The following is a 24,484-nucleotide window of genomic DNA, read 5'->3' as shown; positions in this document are numbered from 1 at the left end:
AGTTTCGATTGGTTAGATCAGTGTTCATATTTGCATTTTGTTTGTTACTTTTGCTTATTAACCTATAGAAGGCGGTGGCCTTGGCATACTTTACGAATTTGAGTTTGGTTTGTTCGTTTTTTCCTTTCTGCATTCAGATTGTATAGGGACTTCTGCTGACATTTGGCTGCATAGAGGTCAACGACTGAAATACGGTCCTTTTCGGAGTTCACAAACGCTGATGTCCCCTTAAAGAGGTGGTACTTGTGATTTCCTTGTCTTTATTTAATTATATTTATTTATTATGAAAGTGGCACTCATCTTTGGTGGATGCGAGGATTCAATGCTTTAGGTGGAGAGTTATGCGTTTTACCCGCTGAGGACGAGCGTTGCATTGCCTTTTGATTTTTATAATTTTACTTTATTTTGAATATTAGAGTAACTTGGTGCTCGGATAGTAGGATTGCACACATTTCCAACTATGATCATAATGGTGGAATTAATTTGACCTATTGGTTTCGTGGTAATTATTGTTTCGTTTTCTAAAAAGTCTTGTTGTTGTAGGATTTTAGGCGTATCAGTGAGTTAGACCATATTGCGCCTTATGTCTGTAAATTGCATATGTTCTGTGATCGATTTTCCTGTTTGCTGGACGAAAAACCTGAGTTTTCGGGAGGATAATCCATGCAATCCTCCCGACTACCTCAGCCACGTTGTGAAAAAAGCTCCCCCTCCCCCAAAAAAAATTCCTTGGGTCATGACGGGATTCGAATCCGAAGCCTTTTCAACACCTTTGGACAGTACAGTGCTTATATGCACTGTGCTACCGCGAGGGTGCACACAATAATCGCGAACGCTATTGTTGATTGATCTGCTTCATGAAAGTATTTTTTGGACAGTGGTTATTCCTAGATACTTTAGCATCTAAACTGTCATTAGATGATAAATATCAGTATTTATCATCTAATGATAGTTTAGATGGTAGCTAAATTTCATGTTCTTCCAATGAAATCTAGGCAGAAATTTGTATAATCTCGCTTCCCAAAGGATAATGCAACCATGAAGCTAGTCTTTGTAAAATACTTCTTTAACCTGGAGCTGGACACAGTGGAGAGTCTTCATCAGGATGAACTACAGAATTATTCATTCCTAGGATCACCATCGCGTAATTAAATTTTCTTTTAATACTCCTGATGATCATATAGAGGATTTTACATGGTGCAGTGATTTCCAGTTGCTATCGGTATGCACCCCATCCACCCCACACCAGCATATTACACATGGGCATATAAATAACTTCTTTGGTGGCCCTAATATGATTTTTTTTTTAAATCGGTAAGCGCTGATAACGATAGATCGCTTTGTGGTATCATGCAGATTCGAACAGGAGACTGAAACTGGCGTTATTAAAAAATTAAAATCATCATAGAAACTTATGACGGCGTTAAAAGTGGCATTTTTACTAGTTGAGTAAAAGTAAGAATTGTGGTGTGAATTGCAGTTGTAGTATGATAATATAGGCAGTTGTAGTATGATAATACAAGCAGTTGTAGTATGATAATACAAGCAGTTGTAGTATGATAATACAAGCAGTTGTAGTATGATAATACAGGCAGTTGTAGTATGATAATACACTCATATACACTGTGTACTTACCCACCTTCGTGTATGTGAGTATAGAATGTGCTTTATCACAAGAATAGTAGTAAACTCCTAACTGCGGTTTACTGTATGATACAGTTAACTTTTAAAATGCTCATTCAGACTAATGCCGACGTAAAGCCTCTCTAAATAATTATATAGCTACTGATGTTCTCAGGGTAGAAAGTGGATGTGTGTAGCAAATGGTACGTAAAGTTTAAAGGAAAGGAAACATAGAATGAAGATTAATGGATGCATTTCGTAAGGATGTAAACAAAGAATGAATTATTAGCACTACTAGATCCCCCTGGAGCAGATTAGAATATGAAATAATGGCCGAAAAGAGTCAGATAGGGAAGTAAGCGATAATAAATATACCCAAAAGAATGGAGGTCCCTTAACTGCTTGCAGGAAGTGAAGGATTGGAAATAAATTTTGTGACCTGTTTTTTGTAAAGCGCATATTTTATCATTGCCTGAAATTAAGCTTACAGTTTTGTTTTTATTTAGGACTATTTCTGGCACTGTGATTCTAAATAACAGTTTAAGGTTATAAAGCGTTTTCAATTTTTAAACCAGCTTACTGCATTTCATCAAAAGATGAATGCAGAAGTATCACGATCAAAGCTTGCCCAACTGATATTGTTTTAAAAACGAATAACTGGTCCATTTGCTTAAAACGAAGCTTGTGACTCACTGGAATGAGGAAATGGGCAGAGAGCTCATCCTTATCTTTGAAATATTGTATTTGATGATGTTGGTAGATATCTCTGTTGCACACTTGAAATTTTCATATTTTGCATTCATTTCTGTTCGATCCTTTTCATCATAAACAGGACTTTTGTACCGCCTTTGGTAGAAGAAGGCACTGAAGGTAGATTATTGATTGGCTTTAATATATATGAGTTCATACGAGAATTTAATGAAGGTTATTAATGTGGAAGTCATTATTGATGTTCGAGTTTGGCTCTAAATTGACATTAATGTACAGAGAACCAATGTCTAATGACGCCAATCAATTTCAGGGATTTCTTTATCCTGTCAGCGGATATTCTTCATAACGAAGGTCAAATTAATCACTGAGTGTTTCATAATGGCGATTGTAAAGTTCGCTAAGGGTAAAAGAAGGGGAAGTTTGTGTACTGTGAAAGTTAAAGTGGAGTAGAGCAGTTCGCTTCAGAAAATTTAATTTGCCCAAAGATGTTGGCACTTTGATTATAGCCGTTACTTCTTGAATCTGCATTCTTGCTATTAACTGAATTTACTGTCATGGGAACGCAATGATCGCTGGAGCAAATGACAGAGTAGAGGAAGATCGTCACTTAATTTCAAAGCTGCAGAATTTATAGAAAATGTTGAAATATTTCTCATGTCTTTTCTGGTTGACTTATGATTATAGCTAGACATAATTAGTTACGTATTCTTCTACTATTTTGAGTTTGATTGTCTCTTTCCTCCCATTATAAGACGAAATTCATGGTAATGTTTCAAGTTAATACTCTTAATACACACCAATTTATGATCATGTTAATTTATGATAAAAATTTGTGATAAAATTCTCTCTTCTTTAAGCATATCTACTTATAAACTAGTTTTGCAGATATGCTGCTTCGCATACATAGCCATAATTTGTCTGTGGATTCCTGTTGGGTGTACATCAATTAATTTTCTACACAGGGTTGACTTTAATTATGCTTTTGTGGATCGAGTAGTACATATATATATATTACTTCTGTATTCGTTAAATGAAGTTTATTTTGTGAAACGATTATTTAATATGAAGACTGCGATCACTTAGGTATGCAGTCCATACATTATATGTCTTGATTGCAGCATATGTTAATGACGCGAGGAATTTTTATGGGCCTTTTTCATAACGTGGCTGAGTTAGTTGGTCTCAGGCGAGGGTAGCATAGTTTTCTCCCGGAAACTCGAGTTTTTCGTCCACAAAACAACAAATTGATCACAGAACACACGCAATTTACAGACATTATGCACGGCGCAATATGGACTAATTTGCTGATGTACTCAAAAACCCTACAACAACCAACCAAGCATATGACAAGCAGTCAGTTTGGATAAATGCTACTGAGATTATTTTACACATTTCACAATTACTTGTATTCAAGTTAGAGTTACTAAAGTAGAGATAAAAGCAATTGAATGCTTTTATCTCTACTTTATCATACTGTTAGCATCTCTATTTTAGAACTACCAGAACAGGCTTAAGAAAGGACTTAGTGAGTTACCCTAAGTCGGCCTGTTGTTTTTCACCCTACAATAGTAACTCTGGAAGTCAGGGCGATTCGTCAGTGCGTAAATGTTCTATGTTCTTTAGTATTGCATGAAAAATAAAATACTGTCTTTCCAAAACTGTACTGCAGTTTTAATGGAATGTATTTTTACCGAAATACATGCGTATCTTGAAATTGTAACATCGTAGCGAATTGTGACTCATCGCAACATGTCTGATGATTCATCAAGACATAGTAACGAATCTCCCATTTATCTGAATCTGCGTCAAATTTTGTTTAAAATCAAACAACGTGCAACAGAAACGCATGAAATGTTAAAAACATCTTTCAGATAAGATGCTGTGTGTCGTTCGAAGACTTTACAGTGGTTTGCAAAGTTTAAAGGGACGTGTCCGTAGAAGATGATCGTGCTTTGGCTGCCCTTCAACGTCAAAAAACAATTTAATAAATAGTTTTCGTGATCTGATTGGGACTGATCAAAGTTTAACGGTCCGCAGAATTAGTGGTGAAATTGATATTTCTTGTGGGACATAATTAATTTTTATATAATATTTGGGAATATTAGGATTTCCATCAACTTGCTGCTATTGTTGACCCGCACTTTATTTCTTCCATTATTACTGGTGACGAATCGTTGCTATGATCCGAAAACCTAGGCCTAGTTCTCTTAATAGAGGATTCCGTCTTTTCCAAGACCCAAAGCAATCTCCATGAAATGTACATGTCATGCTTATTGTAAATTTTATCTTGCATGGACAAATAGTGAACTTGGAATACTATAAAATAATTCTGCGGAAGTTACGCGATGCTGTTCTGGGAAAGTGTCCGTGAAATCCTTCCACAGTTTTGCTGATGATAGTACCTTGCATTCCACTTTCCAGTTTGAGAAATCTTGCCCTGCAAACAGCTTCAACTTCTCGAATATCCGCTGAAATTATGTAGTATGACAACTAAAACTTAGTTAACTTCAATCCTACTAAAACAGCCCTCTTTATATGTCTCGCAAAAAAGTTTTTACTTCTGTGCTTATCTTCAACGACACTAAGATTTCTAGACATCACATATCTCTATTAGTGATTACCCTAACTTCTTATAATCTCTGTTGGCATAAGTGCATTGCTTCATCTGTATCTAAAAAACTGGATTTTCTCTTTCGCTCTCAGCGTTACTTTTCTTCCAAAACAGCTGTTAACTCTGTGTAAATCGCAAATCCGTTCTTCCATGGAATATTGTTCCCACATTTGGGGTGGTGCTCTCAAAACGTTTCTCAGGCTTCTAGATTCCGTTCAAAAGAGCATATAGGTTAATTAATGACTCATCTCTAATAGAGTCTCTCTACTCTCTGTCCCATAGACGTTCTGTTTCTGCTGCACGTATTTTCTATAGATTCTTCTATGGGCAGTGTTCTTCTGAATTGGCTTCTGTAATTCTCGCCCTCGCTTCCAAAGCAGTCTGAACACGTGCCGCAACCAGTCAGCATCCTTCTACTATCTAACTTCAAACTTACAGAACCAACTTTTCTTCCTCATTTCTCTTCAACTTCCGTTTTCTAGAATAACTTTCCTCCATACTTATTTCCTGAAAATTACAATATACAGAAATTCAAGCCTAATATATCATCAAGTATCTTCTTTCATCTTCTCAACCTTCACCCACGCACGGTACTAATGCTTTAGGTTCTAATTAATACCTCTCTTGCTTGGGGTTTTCATTAAAAAAACGATATAAAACAAACAAATGAAACTTTAAAATTACAAAAGTAATCACTGTTTATTTGAATTCTTTTTTGAATAATTTAATATTATATGACTTATTGATTTAGCCAAGGGACACAGTTCCACTGCAATCGCTAACACTAGTAAGAAGAAGAAATGCACAGACAAATGGATTGGCTAATCATTTGACTAAGACTTAATTTCCTGTGTAATAGTAGTACTGAAATTTGTGCTACCATTTCAATGAAATGGTAGTACAATTTTTCATATCGGTTTATAACTAAGCCGAATGATATATTGAGAATTTTTATTGTTATTATCCATTTATCTCCAATGAATTTATCTTGGTTAACTAGCAGTTTCACTAGTGACTTGAACTGATTAAAAATTTATATCTGAGACACATAAATTTTGAGGAAATGCGCTGTCTTGTTAGCAAAGTGAAACGTTACAGTTAGACGCTTTATTCTCAATCAATATTAAAACACTTCATAATCCTGTCTTAAAATTCATTACATGCAAACCTCCCACTTTCATTTACCATTACTCCAAGTTTATTAACACCTTCACTTAATAATAAGGAATGTTGTGTTATCTGTTATATTTATTCGTTGAAAATGCAAAATAGTGACAAGGCCTGCTAAAAGTACAGGTATATTTGAGACTACCTCAAAATTGCAATATTTTAAATTGAACATGGTGCCATGACACTCACGTCTAGAAAATATGTAAAAATAAATTAGATGATTAGAAATGGCGATAATGAATACAAACTACATGGGAAGGCAGGCTTTACAAACCTATCATTAAGGAGGAAATTGAGATGCCATACTATTGTCTTAATATTAGTAATAAGCACTTACATACCGGTTGAAATTAACCAAGTGAATAAAAGGAGCTTATGTATATAATTATCGATTATTATTATTATTATTGTTGACTTTTTCTCCTTATGCAATTTTTCCCCACCCCGTAATGGGTACTGGTACCAAATGTTTTGGATGATTGGTTGTATCTGGTTACTATTACTATTGGTAGAAGAACTCTGCGACTATCTTCCTACAGGTATTCAGGATCGCAGCATTTTGGAGATCCATGTAAGTGTTCTCTGGGAGGCCTATTGCTGCTAGGTTCTTATGGAGTCCCTTTGGCACCATGCCGGTGGTTGTCACTGTGATCGGGATAGTCATTATTTGTTCCATATGCCACATTTCTCTGACTTCTTGTCTTAGGTCTGTGTACTTCCTGATCCTTTGCTCCTAGGTTTTCTGGAGGTTGATGGTGTTGGGCGCCGCTATGTCGATCTGGTAGGGAGCCATTTCCTCGATGAGGGTTATCGTCTCGTCCCTTGTTATGGTGCAGTCCCAATTGGGATCTCTAGTCCGGCGTAGGATTCGTACTGATAATACGGTACACGTTCTCTGATCAACTGGTATTTTTTCGCTAGCTTCTGATGTATTATCCTGGCGACCTGGTCACGTCTATGAGTACTCCGCCTGGGTGATCACTCTGCATCGTGCGATGATATGTCATCTGTCACACCGGGGTCCTTGGCGATGTTTTTCCTGTAGTTCCTGGCGTTGACTACCTGGTCTTGGATGGCGAGCACGAATGCTTCAGGCTGGGGGAAGAGCCTCCCGCTCGTGAGCTATGCGTTGGAAGCCATTTTATCTGTGTAGTCTTGATAGAGGTCATTGTAGTGTCTACCATGGAGTGCCCTTTTCGCCTATCTTTCTGTCTTTGTTTCTTCCGTCTGTGTGAGTAGGCGCGCCTTCTTAAGGTTGAGCGGTGTGTACCATTTGTCTGTCTTCCTTATGGCTTGGTGGATTGGCGCTGTGTTTCCTGGAATCCCTCAGATTTTTAATCGCTTTCTTCTGTTATTCGGTGAAGTCTGTCAAACCCCTCCCTCTCTCCTTTCCGGGCTGCGGTCAGTCTCTCAGTGGCCGACTTCGGATAATGTTGGCAGCTCTTGGTTTTCATTACCCTGGTCGATCTCATAATCTCCTCCAGCTCGATGTTGGTCTAATCTGTAGCTTTATTATTATTATTAAATATATTGTACACTAGAGGCATGTGCCCAGGTAAAGTGTGTAATAGAGCAGCATACAGTACATGCAGCTACATAAGGTATAAGTATTAAGTTGTAAATAAATAAATAAACTTTAAAAGTAAATTATACAATAAAAATACAATATGTACAATGATGGTACAGTTTTATCATCAGATCAGTTCAAGCTTAGGAAAATAATATAAAATATTTATTGTTTTCCAATAATCCCTTATCATGAGTCATAAAAAGATATCACATATAAGCAATCTATTAGTCAGATAACAGGTTCCAGATATCCTTGTAGAACAGTTTCCTGTTCAAAGAAAGATCAAAATTATGCTGGTTTATAAGTGCCATAGGTCTTTTAAAGAAAGAGTTCTTGTATATTTGTAATCTTGATCTACCGATGTGGAAGGTAATCTTATGTCTCGTAGCTGTCGTTGGCGCATGAAAGTTAAGATGGCGTAGGAGATCTGAAAGATAACTTGATCCAGAGAAAATATTACACAGCAGCTAAAAGTCCAGGACAGTTTGCCGTGCTTCCAAAGATTGCAGCTTAAACTAGAAACACAGATTAGGACAGAAGATTCGATTATAGAACACAGGATTGCATTTAGAAAGATAGTGGATGAATTTCATTTGGAATCATTTTGTGTCCAAGTTGTGCAGTGAGAGTTCCATTTCGGAGCAGGATACTCTAATATGGGAAGGAGAATTGCTTTAAATAGAAGTGCAGAGAACCGAGGATCTTTGAACTTGCATGTCTGAACATTTGATGAAGCCAGGTTTTTTTTTTTTTTTGTTTGGTTCAACATATTTTGGATATATTTATCAAAACCTCATCCTGATGTAAATGTGACTCTTAGATCTTTACCATCAAAAACTCTGGGAACCGAAATGCCATTCATGGAATATTGGTTTCCCAAGAACTTGGCTCTCTTTGTTCCTGCGTACCTAAATGAAAACATTTCTTAGGGTTGATATCAAGACCATTTAAGGAAACCCAGTCAGCGAAAGAATTTATGGCAGCCTGATGGGATTATAATCAAATTATAATTAAATGTCTGTAGCCCTTAAACACGATTCTGCCTTTCTTTTCGCATTTTAAAAATAAATATAGTATGGTTTCCAATATACTGTATGTGTACCTAAAATAAATGGATAATATAATTGGGATGTCAGTTATACAAGCCAGTCAGTTGGTGTAAATGCTATCAGTTAGTACCACCTACATCAGCCGTGTATATTCACTGTATTGCCAAAAGTATCCGGACACCCCTGAGATTTGGAAAAATGAACTATGCCCAATCACATCACTACCTGTCAAGAATATTTATAAAAGCAACTGCCTTCACTCTAGAAGTAAGCAGATTCATGATATAGGGTATATGGGTTGAGGCGTTGAGCTTAGCCCACCTCCAGCGAAGAGTCATTATAGGATGCCATATTATCAGTCAGTCTGTTCGTGCCATTGCAGCAAAACTGGAACTGCTTAAATCAAGGGCAGCTGACGTAATTACCAAATGGAAACGTTTTGGTGCTACTACAGCCGGGAAAAGTTCGGTAGATTGCAGAAATTGAAGAGTTCTCATCAGTCCTCATCAAACTGTCAACCAGGAATTGAGAGAGGTCACACGAACTGATATTAATACAATGACAATACGTAAGGAGCTGCATTTCATCAATTAGACTTTGCGAAAATACTGATGCATCACACAAAACAGTTATAGTTAAAAATGCACAACCTTGGCTGGTGCACAACCCACAGTAATTTAATTTATCCCTGGAACTTCAGAAAGTTCTGTTATGGAATAACGAATCACAGTGCACTGTTTTCTGATCTTATGGCCATCTTTGGGTGTGGAAAAATTCTTGGAGAACATTATTTACCAAAGTGTGTTGTTTCGTCCCAACTGTGAAGTTTTGAAAAGGTGTTGTTATCATCTGGAGTTGTTTCTTGTGGTTTTGGGCTTGGACGATTAATCGTCGTTCCTGAAACAATGAATAACATACGATAATTCTGGAAAATTTTACTCTTCCTGCACTGTGGCAGCAGCCTGGGGAGAGCCTTTTCCTATTTCAGCATGACATGACAATGCATCATGTCATACTGCATAACCTGTACTAACTTGGTCTGAAGATATCAACGTTCAAAAGCTTCATTGGCTTGTCGAGAGCTCCGACCTTAATTCTACTGAACATCTTTGGGAAGAACTATAACGTCGTCTTCAGGCCGTCTTCAATTTACGACTGTCTTTGACAAAAATACCTCCTTTCCGTTATTAAAAATTGGTTCGGAGTCTACTGACGAGGGTACAGGACATAATCAAGGCCCAAAATGGGCTGATTAAGGCACAAGGTGGGCTGATTAACTAACTTCACGCTAGAAGTAAGTTAATTGTATAATCTTTTATAGTTCATCTTAATCAGTTGTGGATTTGATTATATTAAACAAATTTAGCATCTTCGGAATATAATAATGTGACCTATGGGAATGGTCATAAAGTTATCAGTAAGAGATCATATGGATAACAAACAACGTTTCTCTGCTACCTAATGAGTAAATAATGTGCCTTTTAAATGGTAATTATTAAATACGAAGCTACTAAACGTACTATCTGTGCAGCAAAACTTCTATATGCATTGCAGAAACACAAAACGTTTTCTGAAAATGGTTTCCAGCCAGCTGCATTAAGAGGCGCATGTCTATGCGCACTCTTTTCTAATTACCATGTGAAATGGCGGACTAAAGCTCATTATAAACAGTACTTTAAGATTAATTGTACGCTAATTAATTCGGAAGTGTGCATCTGAAGTTATCGCTTCAAATATATGAGTAGAAACGTTCTTTTCTTGTAATTAAATCTGCCATTTATTTAGTTATTTCGGAAGGAACGTTCATTCTACTCGGAATTTACTTTAAAATGAATTAGAAGAGCCTTGATGAAGGTTTCCACTATGAAAAGCTTTTCCGAGAATGTGTTGGATGTAAACATTGTTGTCAGCCCTATTTATTACCGACAACTGATTTCTTTTTTTTTTTTTTCTTGTTCCAGTGGACCCATAAAATTCTTCCCTAACAATCAAACCTAATTAAGGAGAAGTTTTTTTTTAATAGAGAAAATTACTGTTTGCTTATTAACTTCATTATAGGCAGTCCGGACTTCCTCTATCCATTAAAAAAACATCATGATCATTATCATGATGTGAGTACAGCAATGGTTCATTATCATTTCCTACATAAACGCATCGATGCCTTCGTGAATAGCCCGAAATCATTAACGTCAAGTAGTATTATATTCTATCACGGTCTTTCAAGAATATGTTTGCATACATTACTGGGTGATAAAACAAATTTTATGAATTAATAAATAGTTAAGGTGCAAGTATTGCTCGATTATGTTAAAATGTTACTCAATTTAATGGACAAATTATTCGTGGAATGATAGTTAACCGGCTTCCAGGGAGATGCTGCAATTTGAAAATATTTAGAACCGTATGTTTACTGTACAGTGCCCTTCCAAAATTTTAAGATAATTCTAGTTTTAACAACAAGTAAATGTCAGCTGCCTTCTGCACCAGTGGTCCTGCATTCGTATCTGATTGTGTGTAATCGTTTAAACGAACCTTGTTCATTGCTTTGCATGGCATGAATGACCGTCCTTTTCCGCTATTCACAGCGGCCGAATGTTTGAATAGACAATGAGTTCTCATGTCCCTTTCTTCAGTCCAATAAGTAGCTAGTCAAGTTTACTAAACAAGCCACATCGATTTGTGGTCTCGCTACGGGTTCATTGATATGTGTCAGGGCACACTGGCATTTCCACACGGATCATTTTGTCGGCACTAGCTTATCGATCTTGCAATAACCGCTTGACTAACGGCTCCCGGACGTTAATTGTACTTCCATCCTACCTTCCGGTAACATACTTGTAACCGCACTTACTGTCGTATGATCTCGTTGAAAGGAGTGCAGCTGGTAGTGACTGCAATATATTACTAGGTTCATTTTAACCCGTTTTATTGCGTTCCTTACAAGGCGACTATTATTTAGATCAATACAGTACTTAACTCGAGGAGCCAACGTCTTTATCTAAGAGTGTTCCATTCTTTATAGATGGTGGAATTTGGCCTGGTCTAACGAATCAATTCTTGGCTTGGCACAGTCACGTTTTAATAAATACTTCAACATTAATGTTCTGAGGCTTGTGCTTGACTATTGTATACTCCCTAACCGAAGAGAAGTTCTTGCAGTTTTTTTTTTTTTTTTTTTTTTCAATTTAGATATAATGACCAACAAAGTGAGATATTCGCTATTCTTCCATTCCTTTGTTTTCTTTATTCCTTGAGAATTTTTCTTGGAATATTTTAGCGGAAGAGGTTAAATAGGTCCTTATTAAATGATATTAATGGAACTAATTGAATGAATAACATTCATTAATTAGTAACTAATGAATAACATTAATGGTACATGCGCTCTTAGAGGCATACCAGATTGATTGCTGCTGAATACGGTGCTGTTTCTTGTATTCTGTCTATCTTGTTAACTCCTCTGACTGTTTGGGTGTCCCGGAGTATAAACAGAAAATTTATTTTATTTTTATTTATTGTTGGATCTTTTTGTTTGTAACTATTTTGACGTATACATTAATAAAAGTGAACATCTGAGAAGTTTCGGGGAAATTTAAAGATTTGTTTGAAGATAAAACATTAAAAACCTAGGTTGGTATTATATTGTTTATTTCCGAATTGGAAATATATACATAATGGAGTCAAACTTTTCCTGATACTGTATTTTCTTACCACTTCTTCAGTGACAGCTGTCTGCAGTATCACCGTCACAAAAGATCATTTCGGTCAGAAGAACTTGTGACCGAAAACAATATAATATATATATATGTAAATTGCGTGTGTTATATGGTAGATGTGTTGTTTGCTGAACGAAAAACCCAAGTTTCCGGGAGATAAAACTGTCAACTCTCGCCTAAGACCGAATCACTCAGCGAACGTTGTGAAAAAAGGCCCATAAAAATTCCTTGTTTCATTGACGGGATTCGAACGCAGGTCTTTCTATCCGGTGTGGGAAGGATGGTGCCTATACAACTGTGCTACTCATGTGGGCAAGGATGATGCACACCACCATATTGTACAGAATATAAACCAAATACCACAACATCTACTTGTCTGGTTTTCAGTTTGTCGCTTTTGGTTCCTGGAAGGTCTATGGAAAGCTCTATTTGGAGTGATCAATCAATTAATAACGTTTTGTTGTCCCAACTAAGTTTAACGGAGCTGCTGTCACTGTTTGGAGTTGTTCTTTGTAGTTTTTGCTTAGGCTATTCGTCATCGTCCTAGAACGATGCACCGTGTCATACTGCACTGCATGTAGTGATTTGAAGTCACTTCAAACCATGTCACTACTTGTCTTTATTAAGCTTCCCAGAGGTCTGACTTTAACTCCAATGAGCACAATGAACTGGAACGTCGCCTTCAACACGTTGAATTTTCCGCTGTATTGGAGAACTGGACCAAAATACTGCCTTCCTATTATCAAAAATTGGTGTGTTGTCTAGACACGTTATGAAATATTGCTATATATATAGATCTTTGAAATACGCAAGTTCCCTTTTACTTTTGGCAATATACTGTATATCAGTGCTTACTCATTTTTGGGCCCCAAAAAAAAAAAAAAAAAAGAAAGAAAAGAATTAAGAAAGCAACCGAGTTTTCGGGGATTTTCCGAGGACGGGGTACAACTTTGTTATCCACTCCTGGGACCGACTAACTCAGCTACGAAGTAAAAAATCCATGAAAATTCCTGGCGTCATTAACCGGATTCGAACCTGGGCCTTTTCCAACAGGTGTGGGGAATACAGGGGAATATAACAACGGTGCTACACGCACAGACATATTTAGTATTTCATACGGCGTTGCGTTTTTATATATTTTAAGCACGAATATATCAATAATAATACGACAGTTGTGATTTTCATTTGCGGCTACTAATGGGTCGAAATCGTGGTTGAAAGAAAGCATGCATACATATATACAACAAAAAACATTTATTTGGACAATTCCCAAAATAATTTAGCAGCCTCTTTATCAGTTGAACTTCGCTGTTTTGGAGATGCAGCAGCAGAAATAATGACCTTTGTCTGTTATTTGTAGCTCAAAGTCTTTCGGCGCTGATAGTTTGGTAAATAACATTATTAACTGTTCATAAATTATTAAATCATTTCAAGAAATGAATCAGTCTAATGCACTGGCCATTTTACTGTTATTATCGCTTCGGATGTGAATTGGTCAATAGCGCTTTGTTGCCATACATGTTATCCCACAGAAAGACCAGTAGATTTAGTGAATCGGTTACCACACTAGCGCTTGTACCCAACAATATTAGCCTTCAGCTGTTTCCCTTTTGTTTAGGTTGATTTCCACAATGATCTTGAATTTTAAACTCTACAAGTTTACAGTTCAAGATCACTTGTATAAGGGTAATTCTAAGGAAGCGTAGTATATCACAGTATTTTACTTTGCACTGAAAAAGCTTATACAAAATCATCTATAGGTGTTTAGATATTTGTGCCAAATTTGCTTAAACGTTTCGGCTCTCCCGTGGTATAGAATTCAGACAGCTGCTCTTTAAAGTGTTTTTTTATTATCACCAACAACAGGAAAGAGTCAGCTGCCGCAACAGCCTATTCTCCACATAAAATTAGTGGATTTTTCATTGGTTCAGCGTGCTGCCAAATATACAACACAGACAAAGAAAATGAGGCTGTAGGAACGATGTTAAAGCACAACCCAACGAAATAGTTCCATCTTTGTAGCCTTCGCTGTGTGGGACAGTGTATTTATTGTGATGCAGCAACATAACGTCGTCCTGGACCTTTGTAATAATACAGTGGTTTCGCCACTGATTACTCGCTTGGAGAGGTGTGGGTTTCAGATCTCTCCAAACTGGACTAGACTAGAGGAATTTCTAAAGGCTTCTTAACGGGAACTGTAGTTAGTATAACTCAAAGTGAGAGAAAGAATATAGTTTTCCTCCATGATTTATTCCCGAAGTTTAATCCAAACAACATACAAATCAGCCCGTGAGCACACACTCGTACAGACAAGTTTTATTCCCTCGTAGTCCCTCAAGTGAATAAAAATATGATGATACCTTACATGTGTCACTGAATACTCTTACTTACATTGTTTTGAACGCTATGCTACAAATAATAACAAGCGATCTAAGCTTCGCACATTACAAATCGTTGTTTTCAGTTTGGATTACAACCTCATCTCGAAACCGAATTTTTACTTACCAATCGGCAAAAACGCAAGCTTTTTTTGTCAACGTGTTACAACTTTGAGCAGTGACAGACTTCCTAAGCACGACGGTTATTTTTTTTTCTTAACGAATACCAACTGATTAGATTACATGCTAGCTCATCTGAGAATTTTGAAACTTTAACCATTTCGCTGGAAATTGTACCGCTGCAGAACAGTCCACATTGTTCACTCCCCATCAGACTAAAGAAAGGTCTTGAGAAAGGAATATTTTTCTTGGCTTTCCATAATTTTCATCCTTCCTATCCGATATCGCTTTTTGTACTTTCATCATTGCACAGCCAAGACATCTGCCAAAGCTGATCTTTATTTCTTGATGATGTCTTTCAATCTCATTCAGAGTTCCCCTCAAACACAGGTAGAAACCAGCTACCAGATCTCATCCGCCACAACAACCTAAGTTTATCTATATTACCATAGCTTTCTCCTGTCATCTGGGCACTTTCTATCATTTTTGGATTTTTTATCTTTCGAATAAATTCGGAGAACATGATTATAGTTTATAAAATAGTCTTCTAAACAATTTCATTAACAAAAATATACACTACCGATCATTGAAGTTTACCTATGCAAATCCGTGCGTTTTTTCTAGAACGTACGAATTTACCTGAATATTTGTATGCATATCTGTGATGTTTATTAATGTAAACAATTAACATGTCAAGCTGACTGGTGCAGTAGAATGCCCAATAACATGTCTGTTACCACGCGACATAGGAATCTGTAGATACTATAAAAACGCGTGTAAACGTTTTCAGGAAAATAAAACGGTAAGCGAATAACCGTCTGTGTGCAAAATACCTGTAACATTCATAAGTCGATGTTATGTCGACTTACGCATGTTAAAGGGATCGGATCATTGGGTTGTCAGAAGTTTAATGGTCAATCCCTGTCGGCGCCTATATCGGGGAGCACGATTTGCAGACAACTGCGAGAAGAAGGGCTTCGTTATCACCGTTCGTTGCCTCGTATACCGCTGATGCCATCCCTTCGTTGTCAATGTCTGCAGTGGTGCAGTAATAAAAGCTGTTTGGAGACAGAAATGGCATCATATCGTCTTTAGCGACGATCACGTTTTTGTTTGGGATCCAGTGACGGCTGTATACGCGTCTAGTGACACGCCCGAGATAGAGGTAATGTAGCCTGCACAGGAAACGGCATACCGAATCAGCACTTCTGTTCATGATATTGGGAGTTATTTCCAAAGCGCTTGACCTCTGGTCGTTATTTCCAAAGCGCTTGACCTCTGGTCGTTATTGGTGGCATTTTGATGACAAGACATTATGCAGAAGCCATTCTAAGAGACCAGTGCTTTGCCCTTTCTATGCTCCATCCCAAATGCTATTGATATACATTACATTCCTTTTAGGTGGGGCAACTTCAATGAGGAATAGTGTAGTTATGCATAATCTAATCAACACAAATTGGGGCAGCCTTAGAAATATTCCAGTGAATGCATTAGCTAAGATTTCTTCTTTAAAACTCATAAATTTCTGAGAAAAACTTTTAGCCTTCAAATTTGGGATTGCTAATGGTCTCACAACTTTAGAATCGCTTAAGAGACAAGCACATCACTAATTTTGTGATTAGTCTCCTTGCATTCCCGAATAAACAGGTTTTTTTTTTATTCGAACAACCAGAATCAACAGTTTTTTTTATTCGAAGGTATCCTCAGCTCAGCATTTCTCTTATCCTATTATGTTAAGTCCATCCCAAAAAAATAAAACCCCTCAAAGCTCTAAAAATTATCGTACAATCCCTTGACAACAGAAAATTGCGCAATTTGAACTTGAAAATACACAGGATATGGGAAAACTCGCAACCATATCTTGAAATAAATCTTATAGATAACAACAGAATAAAAATGTTTATCTGAACGAAAAAAAAAATTCTGACAGAAATGTTTTTGTACACCATGACTAGGCAAGTGAAAATTTTGGTCAAAACTAATAATTTTACTCTTTCTTTAGTGAAATGAACTGCTTTGTTTACTAATTAGATTTATATTAAGTTCTGATAATGGAGGGTTAAATTAAGTTCTGATGATAGAGAATACAATAAAAGACGATTAGAAGCCCCAGAAATGTAGGGGCTTCTGATCATCTTTTATTGTATTCCATTTTTAATAACGAAATCTGCAGGTGATGTCATCAAATTATTGGAAAACACACAAACATATCACGATGGCAAAAGACTGATTTACTTTTGGAAGTCCAGCTACTTCATCATTTTTTTTTTTTTTTAACTCTAGGCAGCAGCTGTGAGGCATATAAAACAATCATCAAAAACTATAGTCTCCTAACCGTCCAATCACGTACCTACTGTTGGGATTCACGTCCTCCCACTTTCCTCGGAGTATTGCAGTCTCCACTCCTGTATCTTTTTTCGCATTGGAAAAACTACGTACGTGATGACTACTCTCACATCTAGTTAATTCTCTCAGTGCTCCTGCGCTTGGTTTGACCTTCGCTCCTATTTGATGTTTCAGCACGTGAAACCAAATTTTATCGATTTGCGTGCCCTATTTCTATTAAGAGTTCTGTTGTTAAGTTTTGGAAATATCTCGTTTTGTTTCTAAATTTTTTTTTCCATATTGAAAACCTCCAGGTTTTTCACGTTTGTTCTTTATCCCGTCTGTTAAATAGGCTACGCGATTCTGATCATCTTGTTCTTGTTGCTGATTCTGAGTTTTTTCTGTCCCAGATCTGTTCAATAAGTATCCAGATTATGATATTAGGGCCAGCCGTAAGTGATTACATCTACCCATATATTTATTTTGTCTGTAATAAGTATCCGGACTGCTATGGTAAAGTGACAATAAGCATACTTACGAGTGACTTAATACGCCTTTGGAATAGCGTCCTTCTGAGACGACGCACTTATTCCAACGATTTTCCCATTCTTGGAGGCACCTGTTGAAAGCCGATCTCGAAATCGCTCAAAGCTGAATCATCATATTACACTTTATTGTATGCACGCAATCAGATCGACTTCCTTTCATATTTCTTTACGTCTAGGAAACAAAGTCAAACGGAGCCATATGTGATGGAGAGGGGATTGCAGGACTTGAGCGATTCAATGTTTAGCAAAAAAACTGTACGAACTTTGAAAAAACGCGCCTAATGTTCAGTTTTTGTTAAAATGAAGTGGAATGATCTGACGGGAATACAAGTTTCTTCATGATTTCACAGACAGTTAATCTTTGGTCATTTTGTACAAAAGTTTACACATCGGATACAATTTCATCATTTGCTGAAGTTGAGAAGACATCTAAACACATTGTGCTTTGTCGCAATGCACTCTGTTGTCTCAACCTTGAACAACGATCATAATCCGGATGCCTTTTGAACAGACCTCGTATTTTACAGGTGTGTCGTGTTCAGTAAGCGCCTTCGTGGATAGCACAGTTGGTATAATCGCCTTCCTACTCACAGTGGATGGAAAAGACCTGAGTTCGAATTCCGTCAATGACGCTAGGAATTTTTATGGGTCTTTTTCATAACTTGGCTGAGTTAATCGTTTTCAAGAGAGGGTAGCATGGTTTTTTCCTCCCGGAAACTCAGTTTTTCGTTCAGAAAATAGCAAGTCGACCACAGAACACACGCAATATACAGGCGTATTATGTAAGGCGCAATATGGCTCTGGTTTTGAGACCCCTTTTTAAACCTTGCTTTTAGCTGCTGTACTACGATACAACGTACTAGATAAGTCGGTTACATGGTCATGGCTTTCAGCAAATCCTAATGGCTGTTGACCTAACCCAGACCAATTCTTTATTATCGTAATTCCATCTCTGTCATTTTTCAAATCCTTGCGGTGCTTTCAACCGTCTAAAGACGTATCGATCGAGTTTTACGAGTATATCCAGTTTTCGTATTTACTTTGTTTCTTCACCTAAAGAAGCACTGAAAATCTGTGTGAAGTATTCAACTTCTTGAAAAACTACAGGAAATAATGAATCTGAATTCAATTACGTCTGAAAAAGGTCAACAGAAATTCAAGGAAGTTATAAGAAATGTTGTCATAACGAAACTTTATAAAGGAGGTGGCTATTATTTACTGGGCACTTGAGATGGGAAAGATCCGGGTGTTATATTGCTTTCGCATTATTGATATATGGAATCTAATAAAATTCATGTTGTAATGAATTTTATTAGCTACACTGCTGTAATATATTTTTTTAATATCGGAATTTTTTGTGTTGTTGCTTAAAGAAACTATCTACACTATCATCCAACATGTACTAGGAGGAGGAGACTAAATGATAAACGTCTGTTTAGAGAAAATAAATTTTAATGACCCCATGAGCTTTAATGAAATCAGTACCCCCCCTGGGAGACACTTTTATACGTTTTAGATATGGAGACTGGAATCTAACTTCTCTTCTCCCATCGACTGGTGATAATTAGTACCAAAAAAAAAAAAAAAATGTATCGTATTAGGATTACCCGAGAATATTCATTTTACACTCCACTCATTGTGCTCTCTGGTCGGTATGCCTGTTTTGCTGAGATCAACGAACTTAGCCACGGATTGAAAAAAAAAGCTCATAAAAGTTCCTCGTGTTATTGACGGGATTCGAACCCAGATCTTTTCTATTCGGTGTGGAGCCGACCGGGCTAGCCGGGTGGGTAAAGTTCCTGCCTGGCAACCCAAAGGTCGCGGGTTCGATTCCCGCCTCGGGCTTGGATCAAAGTACTGCAAAAACCTTGGAAGGTGCATTATGACCACAGAAGCCTATGCGCCAACAACTACCAAAAAAAAACCAGTGTGGAGAGGACGGTGATTATAACCACTGTGCTACCGAAAAGGGATAGGTCGTACAGGTCAGCCTTAAACTTCTTTGATGGGGTGAACCAGGATTCTTCCATTTGCACTGATGCACATCTGGATTCGGATCCAAAGTGGTGGCCACACAGTTCATCCCATTATTCCATTTCTGACATTGCGTTGGTTGAAATTAATGTTCGTCTGTAGTTACAACGACGACTGACTTATTTTCACTCAGCGAGTTTCCAGTATTCGGTAAATTGATGATACAATTGTATAAATGTTTTGTTGATCATGTTGAAAAACAGCGATTACCAGTTTCCTGCTTGCTTCTTTTTTCTTTACTTACTGACTCTTCCTCGTTAGTTAAAACAGAACTTACCAATCATTTGCTTCCCACCCTCTAGAAATAGTTCCCTTGGGCAGCTCTGAATCTCTTATAGGGCACCCTCTTCCAAAAACCCAAAATGTGCACATTTCAGCGAGGTTTGATAGGCTAGACCGAGGTAATCAGATCATTTTTTTTTTTTTTTTTCAAATGGAAATATTAATTCCAAAAGGTTGGAAAACAAAGTGATAAATACAAATACAAAAATTGTTTTCCTTTATGCAAACTTGAAATTCGAAAATTATTAATTGAAAATATCGCCGACATGCAGTTGTCGATTATCAAGGCAAAAAGGATTAACTCTCGGGTCAATCAGGTATTTAATTAGACGAAGCACTTTTCACGTCTAAAAAGAAAATTTTTTTTGTCGTGACCATTAACTTATTTCGTAATACCACTTTCGTCATTAAATCCACTCACCCATTTTAGGCATTTTTGAGTGTAAAGTAATTTTCAAATCTACAGTAATTTGATTGTTGTATCTCAGAATCTGTGATATTTATCGATTTATTAAAAGATTGTTTTTCTTTTATTTCTTTTAATTAATATTTTTCTTGATGGTAGTAGAAAAGAAGTTAAGTGTTTCGAAAAAGACAATCTGTCCGATTGTCTTCGTGGATTTTGTTAGCTTGAGAATTACTAGAGCTACTTAACGCTTCATTTCGGACAGGCCTACTCGTCGAGGACACAACTTCAATATTTTGATTTAGCTTCAGGTCTTTATTATATTTGTGTTTAGAATTGAATTAGATTCATAGGATATATACCTCGGTTTTCGAAAGCTATGATACTAAAAAAAAAAAACTAAACTATTATTTTTAGGCCACATGAATAATTAAATTCATCTGCCGTGCTGTGTGTCATATGTCTGTTAATTGCGTGTGTTCTATGGTCGATTTGTCTGTTTTGATGGACGAAAAATACCAGATTCAGGGTAAAAAAAACCTTGCTATCTACGCCTGAGACCGACTAACTCAGCCATGAAGTGAAAAAACTCATTAATTAAAGTTCCTGGCGTCATAGACGAGATTCGAACCTTCGCCTTTTCCACCCGGTTTGGGGAGGACGGTGACGATACCAATGTGCTACCCACGCAGACGAAAGTTATGATATTACTGCGAACAGCCACAGCTTCATTTCAAGCTTTTCGAAATATTCTTTCTACTACGAGTTTATCCTTCTATGTCGATTAGAAAGTCGCCAAGAATTTGCGTGTTTGTTAAAGTAGTTTCAGTGGCTTAAATGTACGTACATCAAGAGATTGGAGGGCGTGAGTTGTATGTGGTGGAAACAGCAGAGGCTCAATTTTAAAACACAAGACAGCTGTCTGTCACATGAAGACTTATACCAATAGTGACAATCCAAGATAAGGATTACTTTCTCGCGTGTTTTGTGTTTGCTGAAATTATTCAACTTGGCGGTGAATGCCTCTTCGTTAAACCAACCAGATTCTTTCATGAAAAAGGTCGGCGCCAATTAGCATCCCAGTGGCGTATTCATTTCTTTCACGAACTCATTTAAATATTAGAAATGGCGTTGTGTAGGCTCCTATTACATTGACACATGTGACAGGTGTTACAGTTTGTCTTTAAAGATGGTTAGAGATACAACATCGTGGCTTACCTTTTTTATGCCATATGTTTGGAAGTGTGTTCCTCATTATAAGACCAGTTTGATGTTAGGCTAAATAGAAAATGGAATCTAAATTTGAAAAATGAAATATAATAAACATAACAAAGAATAATCTTAATCACTGTAATATTGTTTTTTATAAGTTCGAACCGTGACCCTTAATACCTTCTGAAGCGAATCCACCTTAAACATATCACTTCATTGTACTGTATAGTTCTGGTCAAGGCTATACAAAGAAGAGTATAGTCCTGAATTTATTTGTTCATCGTTCGTTTTTTTAAATGTCTTGTTGAACTGGCTGTCTTCCATTCTTTGTTCTGCCTTTCTGTCTTGCGATCATACTGAAATAATACGCACATATTTCATCCACCCTTTAGATAATGTTATCTAAAGAGTTTGAGTCTGCTTTAATTTTGTCCAAAACGTCGATACAAATCTGTTGTGGTATCATTGATGATATCATCAGTCAAGATTTTTGGCACCATCCGCGCAGGTCTTCTATCCCATACATATATCTATCAGGTGTACCAGGTGTATTTCTGTCATTCGGATAATCATTATTCGATTGGCGCTGACAAGTTACCGCATTTTTTCAGCATTTAATCAGTTTTTGTTGCTGTCGGACTGCCGGATCGAATCGTGATAGATGCTATATCTTCCTTCAGAAAATGGTTTGTGCTACTTAAATTCAACCCTTTTTCATTGCAGACCCCCCATAATCTTGTAAATAAATTATATTTTTCAGTCAGACGTTTCAATCAATTTCAGCTTCACAAGCTGTTCAATAAATTTGCTATTTTTGCGTTTTTAAAACAAAAACCACACACGCACAAAAACGTAACTCACGACTGTTGTGACGATAAATGAAGAATCACGATACATGCACTGGCAACTTTTCGTTGGTTGCGACAGCAGCGCCTTACTGTGGCCATTTCTGGAACTTTCTTGGTAAACCTCTTATTCCTACTTAAAAATGTATTTTCCAAGTTTTCTTTCAACTTGATGCTTACTCTCTGGGTCTCATGATCAGCAGAAAGACACATTCTCTTCTTGTTTGTTTTGTTTTTTTTTTGTGGGGGGGGGGCGGATTGGTGAATTCGAATGCCTCATCTGTCAAGTCTTTCTTTTCATAGGCACACGAATTGCTCAGCCTTGTGTCATATACTTGTTCATGTTTCTCGCGTATTCATGCCAGTAGCATCTCCACATCGACTTTATTACCTCATAACCATAAGTTCACGTTTTCTGGGAAGCTTTCTCGATGTTGGTTTGCTTCTGTAAACTGGAAGCAAAGCAATCAACGCTTTGCATTGATAGCAGGCCTGATCTATGGCAGTGTGTTTTGAATATAAAATCGGACTACTGTGGTTATTCTACTGCGATGATTTTACTGGTGAACTATAAATACAGGGGTGGTATAGTGTGTTTTCAGATGAAAGCCACGTTTGGAAAATGGATGGCCTGACACATGAAAAGTACGCCATTTGCTTTCGCGTCTGAGGACTGTCTAACTTCGAGGTAATTGGATACTTTATTCTGAAACTTTTTATAGATTTCATCGCCTTGGTATGGATTTTTGAACATTCACCAATTTGCGCATGCTTGAAATCTGCAGACAAATTTTCCACGATATTTTTTTATTTCTATATTTCATCGTATATATATATATATATATATATATATATATATATATTTCATAATCTGCATTAAAGAAAATTATTTAAAAAATTATATTTGTTATACCATTTAGAAAACCCACGTTGGAAGTTTTATGGTATGAGCGTATAATCATAAATAAAACTTTTTAGATTTTCGCTTATTTATTCATCGAGACCGTGATTTATATGTGTACGTGTCAAAATAATTAGAAAACAAGAATCTGCTTATGTTCTTATGGCTGGCCGGTAATAGTCACACATACCGTTTATTATCAGCAGAGTAGTTGTAATGTCAGCCTGTTGCAACAAATGAATGCATTCTCGGTCAAGCTTAGTTCAGCCAATCGAACTTCTCTTCAGTCAGAAGCGTTTGGTTGGAGGATAAGGACAGTGCCAATGAATGCAATTTGGGCATGAACCTCCTCATATAACAGATAAACATTCCTGAGACCGAAGATTAGAAACTGCCATGTTAAAATTATTCTGACCTTGAGTAATATTTGGTTTAGTTTTAAATCTTGATAAGGTGAAGACAGGCTGCACATTATGCCTTGCTTGCATATGAGGACAGCTCATGGGAATACAACGATTTGAGTGGAATTTTGCCTGTAGGAACAAGGAGGTGATTATCTCGTTGTATAGGGTAATAGATTAGGACATCTTGAGTACTGCATACAGGTTAGAAGCCTCATTTTAGTTAAGATGTGGATCTGTTGGAACGGTTGTAGAGAGGAAAAAGATTGGTCAGAGACACAAAAGGATACTGTTGCCAAGAGAGTCCGTTCTGCCTATGGAAACTAATTATCAGCAAGGAGATATGATTGAGGTGTTTAAGACTTTTAATAGATTGAATAAGTGGAATTATAATGGCATCCTGCCTCTTGCTTAGACTACACGCATGAGGGGCATAAAGTTAAATTGAAGCAGAATGGTTGCAGGATAGATGTGCTGAAATTTCTTTAAGCCAGAAAGTATTCGATTGTCGAAACAAACTTCCATCTGGGTAGTTTTGAATAAATTTAAGGAAAGATTAGACAGATTGTTAGAGAGGCTGTAAAG

The 24,484-nt window shown here is 37.0% G+C and overlaps 1 protein-coding gene across 3 annotated transcripts in view; it reads left to right on the top strand.

Moving 5' to 3' along the window:
- Nucleotides 1-24,484, top strand: part of LOC150082205 (inactive dipeptidyl peptidase 10-like) — a 362,607-nt gene that overhangs the window by 196,891 nt on the left and 141,232 nt on the right. The gene's annotated exons all lie outside the window — the stretch shown is intronic.

Source organism: Mastigoproctus giganteus, chromosome 8 (genome assembly GCF_048544385.1).
Source record: "Mastigoproctus giganteus isolate SK-2022 chromosome 8, ASM4854438v1, whole genome shotgun sequence".
In the NCBI taxonomy this organism is placed as follows: Eukaryota; Metazoa; Arthropoda; class Arachnida; order Uropygi; family Thelyphonidae; genus Mastigoproctus; species Mastigoproctus giganteus.
This window is presented reverse-complemented; position numbering and strand designations above follow the sequence as displayed.